Source organism: Camponotus floridanus, unplaced genomic scaffold (assembly GCF_003227725.1).
Source record: "Camponotus floridanus strain SB8 unplaced genomic scaffold, Cflo_v7.5 scaffold15, whole genome shotgun sequence".
Taxonomy (NCBI): domain Eukaryota; kingdom Metazoa; phylum Arthropoda; class Insecta; order Hymenoptera; family Formicidae; genus Camponotus; species Camponotus floridanus.
The window spans coordinates 1,673,252-1,684,237 of NW_020229270.1; positions in this window are offsets into that span (position 1 = coordinate 1,673,252).

The window sequence follows — 10,986 nt, forward strand, 5'->3', positions numbered from 1 at the left end:
TTCCGGCATGAAATATCGCGGGCGACATCCACCATTTCATTTTCGACCCTGCGATATAGCCAACTTCTGACTCGTGCATTAGAGGTTGACATATGACATGTTGTCATTTAATCATGATACTCAGTCAGAAGTTGGCCATATCGTAGTGCTGAAAATGAAATGGTGGACGTTTCCCGCAATATTTCAAGCCGAAAAATCTCATATAATATGTAATATTTACATTAAATCATACATCGTTATATTCATTTCAAACAACACTACAACTTTTATTATATCAAAATATCTACATCTTATTATAAAAAAATTATGCATATCTCTCCATTTTTCAATACAGATAAATTTTGTAATCAATCATTATACTCACAATAAAGTTCAGTTCAAGCCATTTAATTTCATATATATTTATTATGGTCTATCTCTTTTAGTTTAAAAGATAAAAGGGGATGGCCAGGTGGGACACGCTGTATGTGTATATATATATATATATATATATATATCAATAATGAAAAGTACATTTATAACGAATTAGTATTTAATTTGATCTCATATAAACGTCGAATGAATCGTACTTCTTCCCTCTATCCCTTATACGATATAAAGTGTTTCTCATAATTATTCCGCGATCGGGAGTGCACAGTGTTTCGCGATCGTTCCATATAATAACGAATCATTATTAATCGTATTTTCAAGAGTGAGTGTGAATGCCTTGAAGAAATAAGAAAGGACAAATTAGAGAAGAAAGGGAGATTTGAGAAAAGCATCGGAGAATCTACGGAACAACGAAATATATAAGTAAGTAATTTAAATTATTTACCATTTTTGTATTACTTTCATTGCTTGTTTCTTTTTCATTTTTTCAAAAGTAATTTATTCTAAATTATCATCTAATATAACGTGTGTATAAAAAATTTTTTAGTTTTTATTTTAAAATGTTTCAAGTAATAAAATATTTTTTGTATTAATTATTTTAAGATAGTTGGATATTTTATAAATATTTTACAATAACACACACACACATAATTATTATAAACTTTATATATAAGAATTAAATATTTTTTAATAGATTTTTTAATAGATTGAATTTATCAAAAGTTTTATATATTTATGACAATTGTTGACAATTTACAATATTAAATAAATCTGTTTAGAAGGCAAAAAATTAATTGCGCTTAATAATTAATTTTATAATCAATTAATTTAGATACTTTGTTAAAAAATGGATGTATAAAAATATGAATTGATTGCATTTGCACTTAATTTGGCTTTGTAACGATTAATATTCGCGTTAGGTATCCGATATCGAATAGCATCCCGAATTTTTTCTGACCTAAATAATCCGCGCGGACTCCTGAACTAAATACTCCACGCGGACTCGATCGATAGCCAATAATCATAGTTCCTTGAGTCTCAAATCCAATAGAAAATTCGGATTTCGTCACTCGAGAAGTAGCTCGCGTCTTATTCGCGTTTCTTCTCGCATCCTTGTCTTCGTTGGATCCTTTTCTCTAATTGCTTTAAAAGGCAAGCTCGAGCGAGCATCGGCTCGGCCTTATCTATTGTAACTCGATACCCAGATAAAAACTAAACCAAAATAATACCGATTTACGTGTCCACTTGTCATCATTTTTTCTTATCGCGTACAAGATTTATGTCTTAATTTAGTTACACAAATTTATTTCATATATTTCAGTCACTTACACACTCGTTTAGAACTGTGTATAGTTTCGAGCACACATTTTTTACGATTTCACTCTTTCATTTATTCTTGCATTCAATTCATTCTTGTAATCTTTCGTCTATTAAAGATGCACTATTAATATTAACGCAAATTTAAAAAATTGAGATTTGCAATAATTTTAGCAGTAATTATTATATATGAGTAATTTTATCATTATTATATAATTATTATATAATTATTATGATTAATATAATTATTATATAATTATTATAATTATTATATAATTATTATATATGAGTAATTTTATCATTATTACTTATTGTCCTAAAATCTTTGCAATTTAGGATTAAATTTTTCTTCATTTGCAAAAAAAAATTATCATCACATTATGGCAAGAATTAGTATTACTAATTGCAATTATATACTTCATTTTTAAAAAAATAAGATAAATAAATATTTAAGACTTGTGTTTTATACACTAAATTAACTCGTATAGTGTAAGTTTGACGATAAATTATTCTAATTTTTATCATTTTTATAATTTAAAAAGCAAACGAATTATAATTTAATATTTATAATTAATATTTATAATTTTAAAAAACTTACAAATTTATATCAAATTATATCAAATTAAATCCGATATACATACGCATAGAATTATCAATTTTCGAGTGCTCTATTACAATTTGTGTTTGAACCATATTCTTTCATTTTGTAAGTAATCATTAGCAAAACATTTTGTAAGTAATCATAAGTAATCATTAGCAAAGTTTTAATAATTAACAGGAGTAATTAATTCTTTTATTATTGGATTTTATGATTACTTGGTTGAAGGAATATTGTCAAATTTTTAAACTATCTTCTTGAAATGTTGCGCGATTTTTGAAATCTGAGATTTATTATATTATAATTTTCCTAAAGTCGGAACACTATTCTTGCATTTTATAAACAGTTTTAATCATTAGCAGTATATAATAATTTGTTTAGGATTTTATGATCGTTCGAGGGGAGGGGCGGGAGAGGGTTGAAGATATATTGTAATATTTTTAACATATAATTAATGATTAATTATCATGTAATTACATGTAACAAAACGATAGATTTTGAAATATTTATTTCGTATATATATATATATATATATATATATATATATATGTATTATTAGTAAAATATTTCAGCAAAAAAATAATAATAATACAATTTTCGGCCTTGGCGACATATTACGTCACGATAATATTATGTGCCTCGGGTATCATTCATGCGACGACATACAAAAAATAAAGTAATGGTTCGAAACGCTCCGTTAAATTGTTTTTTTAATAAAAACAAGCGTAATTAATATCGGAAAATTATTTATAATAATATGACTAATTAATTTCTATAAATACGATATAACTAATATCTGTGTGTGTGTGTGTGTGTGTATTAAGGCGAAAGCGTTTTCTCGAACTATATATTTCGCGTAATTTATTCATTTAATCAATAAGAATCGTAATAACAAAAATCTATAATAAAATTTATAATAAATTATTCTTTCGATATAATATCAGTTTTAGACAGAATTTATTTTTTTATTGATTTATATAAAGTCAAACATCCGCGTCTTTTTATCGTTCTATATTTCGATCATTTAAATATAATTCGGATTGAGATCGCGCAATAAAACAATCGAATCGAAGATTTAAATAATTTAAATAATAGAAGACTCCGTGTACATTATTCTTATAATCCTTCAGTAAATATAATCACATAATCTATATAATCTATAAAATCTAAGCTTCTATACTTTAAAATATTTCGCGTTCATATTTGTTAAAGTACGTAAAATATTTCGAATATGTGACGAACGAATAACACGGTGTTCGGCCTTGACGACGTAAACAATAGCGCGCTAGTCTTCACATTCTATGGTACTTGGTATCATTCGCACGGCGACACTCGAACAATAAAGATAGTAGTGCGAAATACGTTTTATTCAAAATATATTATTAATTTTTACAATGTAATTTGTATGTAGAAAGACTCCGCATACATTGATCCTTCAAAAAGTAATTACATAATCTGTATAATCTAAAATCTAAGCTTTTATACTTTAAAATATTTCATATATAATAAAATATACGTATTTGTTAAAATTCGTAAAATATTTCAAATATGAACAAATACGAACGATTAATAACACGGTGTTCGGTCTTGACGATATAAATAAAAGCGTGCTAGTGTTTACATTCTACGGTCTTGGTATCATTCGCACGGCGACACTCGAGCAATAAAGATAGTAGTGCGAAATACGTATATTGCCAATTAATTATTAATTAAACGATTATTGTATTATGACTTTCAGTTTTTCGAACCTATAATTCGTATATATATCAATAATGAAAACAACATTTATAACGAGTTAGTATTTAATTTGATTTCATATAAATGTCGAGTGAATTTTACTTCTCTATCTTACGATATAACGTGTGTTTCTCGTAATTATTCCACGATCGGGAGTGCCGTGCAAAGTGTTTCGCGATCGTTCCATATATAACGAATCATTATTAATTGTGTTTTCGAGAGTGAGTGTAAATGTCGTGAAAAAAATAGCAAAAGACAAACAAGAGAGAAAAGAGAGAAAAGCATCGGACAAGACATAGGAGCAAGGAAATATACGATGTAAGTCATTTATAAATTATTTATCATTCATATTACTTTCAAACGTAATTTATTCTAAATTATCACCTAATATATAACGCATGTATAAAAAATATTTGTTTTTATTTTAAAATATTTCACAATAACGTAATTAATATATACTTTATATATAGAATTAGATATTTTTTAACAAATTGAATTTATCAAAAGTATATATTCAAGACAATTTTTGATAATTATAATTTACAATATTAAATATCTGTTTAAAAGATAAAAAATTGATTGCGCGTAATAATTAATTTTACAATCAATTAATGTAGATACTTAGTTTTATACAAACTAGATTTATAAAAATATTAAAATTGAATGTATTTACACTTAATTTATGTTTGGCCTTTGCGTAACGATTAATATTCGCATCAGATGTTCAATATATCGATAGCGTTCCAAATTTTTCTTGACCTAAATAATCCGCGCGGACTCCTGAACTAAATACTCCACGCGGACTTGATCGATAGCCAATAATCGTAGTTCTTTGAGTCTCAAATCCAATAGAAAATTCGGATTTCGTCACTCGAGAAGTAGCTCGCGTTTTATTCGCGTTTCTTCTTGCATCCTTGTCGCATTCTCGTTGCATCCTTTTCTCTAATTGCTTTTAAAGGGCAAGCTCGAGCGAGCATCGGCTCGGCTTTATCTATTGTAAGTCGATACGCACATAAAAACTAAACCAAAATAATATCGATTTACGTGTCCTGTCATCACTTTCTTATCGCGTACAATATTTATGTCTCAATTTAATTATTCACACACATTTACTTCATTTATTACTTATCCATTCGTTTATAAATGGTGTAATTTCAAGCGTTTAATCACATAATCTATATAATTTAAAATTTAAGCTTCTATACTTTAAAATATTTCATATATACATATTTTGTTAAAGTAAAATATTTCGAATATGTGACGAACGAATAATAACACAGTGTTCGGCCTTGACGACGTAAACAATAGCGCGCTAGTCTTCACATTCTACGGTACTTGGTATCATTCGCACGGCGACACTCAAACAATAAAGATAGTAGTGCGAAATACGTTTTATTCAAAGTATATTATTAATTTTTACAATGTAATTTGTATGTAGAAAGACTCCGCGTACATTAATCCTTCAAAAAGTAATCACATAATCTATATAATCTAAAATCTAAGCTTTTATACTTTAAAATATTTCATATATAATAAAATATACCTATTTGTTAAAGTTCGTAAAATATTTCAAATATGAACAAATACGAACGAACAATAACACGGTGTTCGGTCTTGACGATATGAACAAAAGCGTGCTAGTGTTTACATTCTACGGTCTTGGTATCATTCGCACGGCGACACTCGAGCAATAAAGATAGTAGTGCGAAATACGTCGTATATTGTCCAATTAATTATTAATTAAACGATTATTGTATTATGACTTTCAGTTATATTAAATTTTCGAACCTATAATTCGTATATATATCAATAATGAAAACAACATTTATAACGAATTAGTATTTAATTTGATCTCATATAAATGTCGAGTGAATCTTACTTCTCTATCTTACGATATAACGTGTGTTTCTCGTAATTATTCCACGTTCCATATATAACGAATCATTATTAATTGTGTTTTCGAGAGTGAATGTAAATGTGAAAAAAATAGCAAAAGACAAACAAGAGAGAAAAGAGAGAAAAGCATCGGACAACACATAGGAGCAAGGAAATATAAGATGTAAGTCATTTATAAATTATTTATCATTCATATTACTTTCAAACGTAATTTATTCCAAATTATCACCTAATATATAACGCATGTATAAAAAATATTTGTTTTTATTTTAAAATATTTCACAATAACGTAATTAATATATACTTTATATATAGAATTAGATATTTTTTAATAGATTGAATTTATCAAAAGTATATATTCAAGACAATTTTTGATAATTATAATTTACAATATTAAATATCTGTTTAAAAGGTAAAAAATTGATTGCGCGTAATAATTAATTTTACAAATTAATGTAGATACTTAGTTTTATGCAAACTAGATTTATAAAAATATTAAAATTGAATGTATTTACACTTAATTTGTGTTTGGCTTTTGCGTAACGATTAATATTCGCATCAGATGTTCAATATATCGATAGCGTTCCAAATTTTTCTTGACCTAAATAATCTGCGCGGACTCCTGAACTAAATACTCCACGCGGACTCGATCGATAGCCAATAATCGTAGTTCTTTGAGTCTCAAATCCAATAGAAAATTCGGATTTCGTCACTCGAGAAGTAGCTCGCGTCTTATTCGCGTTTCTTCTCGCATCCTTGTCGCATTCTCGTTGCATCCTTTTCTCTAATTACTTTTAAAGGGCAAGCTCGAGCGAGCATCGGCTCGGCCTTATCTATTGTAAGTCGATACGCACATAAAAACTAAACCAAAATAATATCGATTTACGTGTCCTGTCATCACTTTCTTATCGCGTACAAGATTTATGTCTCAATTTAGTTACTCACACACATTTACTTCATTTATTACTTACACATTCGTTTATAAATGGTGTAGTTTCAAGCGTTTTTTCTTTAAACTCGTTTTATTAAAGACGCATTTCATATATTATTCATATATAACGATTAAAACAATCAATGTGATTTGTATAAATATTTACGTATACATATATTCTTTTAATTTTCAACTATAAAGTATTATTGTAATTAACGTACAATATTAATTCATTGATCATTTTGATTCGCATTTAGAAAAAAAATATATTTAATACATTTTAACTATATCTTCTAAAAAATTATTTGCAGATTTTAAAAACACATTTATTATTCTGTATAAATAATTCGCGAAGAATGTTATAACAAGATGTTATAGTAAGTAAGCATTATACGTAACAATGTTATAATGTTTACTTAAATAATACGTTGTGTTACATTTTTAATCAATAAAATTTTTATCGATTCAGTTTAAGATAGTATGTTTTATATATACAATTAGACATCTTTCTTATCCAGATCGCTTTTATTTTTCGGTCGACATTTGTAGGAACGGAAATAAATAATAAGAAAAAGAATTAAGTATTAGGTTAAGTTAAGTATTAAGTATGTATTAATATGAATGCTTTTGTGCAAATCTAAGGATAGCAGCAATTGTGACAATAATTATTACATACAATATAAAATATAATATACAATGTAATATTATGTACAATATAATTATTATAATTATTATAATTATTATAAAATTTTCTCATTGTTATTTATTATTATAACATTTCTACGAATTAGATTCAAATTTTCCTGTATTAAAGAAAATGATTTTAACGAAAATAATTGTCTTTTATTCAATAATACATAAGTAGATATTACAATGAGAAGGAAAATTATTATTTTAATTAAATGCACTTATTATGTACATGATATAAAAATCAGAAGCGCTATAATGATTCAGATTACATTATTGAATGATATAATAAATTCCACACACAAATTATATAAAATTAGATATAATATAAATTTCTCTCTTTCTCTTTTATAAATTATATTATATTATAAATTTATATAATACAACCCTCCCATTGGGTACACCTTGTCGTGGTGGGAGGGCTTAGTACTTGGATGGTGCCTTGAGATTTATCTTAAATTTTTTAATTTATGATAAATTTTAAGGTGCCTGAATGGGAAGCTAAGTACCCTTTCGCATCGTCGGTGCCGTCAACGTGCCGCGGACGGCAAGCGCCTCGTTATCGCGTTTTCGCGTTATAATATTCTCGCGTCATCGCGTTTTCGCGAAACTTTTGGATTCTTTCATATATTTTCGCTCGTACTGAAACCGGGAGTGCCGTTTAAAGTATATATATATTAAATATATACATCGCGCGATTAAATAGAAAATTTTTTATTTCGTACCGAAATAGTGCGGGAATCGTTCAGTATCGCGCGTAAAAATACGAAAATAGCGATATAAAAATATCGCTCGTGAGTGCGGGAGTGCCGTTAAGAATCGCGTGTCTAAGACTGAGAGGAGGAGGAGGCCTAGGAGAGGCATCGGGCATCGGTGGAGCAACCTTAAGGTAAATAATTTATACAATTATTTATATATAATTATATATATATATATATATATTTTAAATATTAAATATTTACTATAATTGCATACACGAAATTTAAATCAAGCAATTAATCGTGTAATTTGACTTTTTGCTTACATAATTCAAATAAGAGAGAATTGGAGAAAAAGATTTTTATAAAGACTATAATCTTGTAAAGGAGTATAATTTTATAAAGTTATTAAAGAATTATTAATAATGTTCTTTTTTAAAACTTGTAGAGTCATCTTATTAATCTGCTTATTAGATATATGGAATATAAAATTTAACAATAATAATTTTTTGAAATATTAGTTCATCAATTATTTTAAACGCTATTACAATTTTTCTTCTATTTGTATGTTATAGATCAACGCAGCAACCCTAATAGTCTGAGAGGAGGAGGAGGCCTAGGAGAGGCATCCTGCATCGGCGGAACAACCTGATGGTGAGTTATTATTCATATTATTATTATCTATAAATTGCGTACATATATTAATTTGGTTCATTTATTTGAATGATTTAAACAAGAAAAGATTAAAAAAAATGTTTATAAAAATTCTTTCTATAAAAATTTCTACTTTAAAAATTAACTATTTATAATTATTTCATATTTATATATTTATTTATAATTATATTTAGTTATATAATTACACATAAAAATCAATACATATATAATAATAATTTCTTCAAATATTAATTATTTTAAGCGCTGTTATAATTTGGATTTTATATTTGTATGTTACAGACAACATAGCTTCAATATTAACAACTCCGCTGTTGCGCATCAGTGTCGGTGAGTGAACTTTTATTTTGAAGCAATGAATTTATATAAATGCATGTAGATAAATCCATTGCTTCTAACTCTCGGGCGGTAGTACAATCGCGTATATGAATTCTGATCAATTTTAAAACACAAAAAAATTTCTTTTATATGTATTTACATTCCAAAATAAAATGTTATACTAAATTTAAAATTTTTATATATAAAGAAATACTAATTATTTATAAATATTAAAGACAAGGGAAAAATACTTATTTCGATTATATGTGTGTGTATATATATATATATATATATATATATATATATATATACATATAATCGAAATAAGTATTTTTCCCTTTTTGTCTTTAATATTTATAAATAATTAGTATATATATATATATATATGTATATATATATATATATATATATATATATAATACGAGTTTTTTATAAAAATTTTAAATATATAAATTTTTAATAACCCGCCGATAGAGAGTTAAAATGCATGCTCATTATATCATACACATGATTTGTATTTTTGTACTTTTAATGAATGAATTCAGACGTGCAGTCTGAAAATCTTTATTTAAGAAAAAGATTTATTTATGATCGTAATATCATACGATCGTCTTATCTGCCGGCGATAATAGTCGGCCGTCCAAATTAAATCTCGATTAGGGCTCCCTAAATCTTTTGATTGTGAATTCCTGGTTAGGATTCTTTAAACCTCACATTATCGCAGATTCCCGATAAGGTTCCCAAATCCAGTTTTTACTGGCGTAACTCAAGTAGGGCGGCTAGGTAGGGCATTTAGGTCTATTAGGTTATTAGGGCGGTTATGTAGGGCATTTAGGTCTGTTAAGTTATTAGGGCGGTTAGGTAGGGCAACTAGGTCTGTTAGGGCTAGGAAAAAAAATTCAATATTCGATAAAATTTAGATAAATTTATTTTTAAGGAAATAAAAAAATATATTTTCAGGAAAACATAAAACTAATTAAATAAATTATTTATAAAAATTGAAATCGATTAAAATCTAAAAATAATTGTAAATAAAAATTAAAAATTTAAAATATTAATATATAATTTGTAAAAATGTAAATTAAATATAATATTAAATGTATGTAATGAAGTAAAATACATTTAAATTGCATTTTATACATTTAATTTTATATTTAATATTAAATATTTTTATTATAATATTAATTTATTATAATATTAAATTAATAGCAATTAAGAAAATAAAAATATTTGAATTAAATATTTTTATTTTCTAAATTGCTATTAATATTATGTTTTGTAATTTATTATTAATATTTTATTTTGTAAATTAAAAATTGTATGTCCTTAAAAGTTACTAATGTCAAATTCAAATGTGAATGTTATTAGTATCTAATAATTCGGTAATATTGAGAGGAAATATAATTCAAATTAAATATATAATTTATTTCTAACTTGTATCTTTTACATATCATCAATTAGTTTAAATAATATATAAATTTTATAATTTCTCTAATATTAAGAATATTGATTCTGATAGCATCTAATTATTAAACACATCTAAATTGTAATTATATTATTTTTATTTTTTATAATTTTTATTATAATTTTCTTATATTTTTTCTGTATAATTGTACGTATAAATTGTAATAATCTAATTTTTTAATACTTTACTGTAAAAAAATCTGTTGTAAATTACGCAAAATTGAAGAAATACGTACAATAATATAAAATTCATTGAATTATCCGATTATTCGATAAATATTTTAATGTTTTTCTTATAA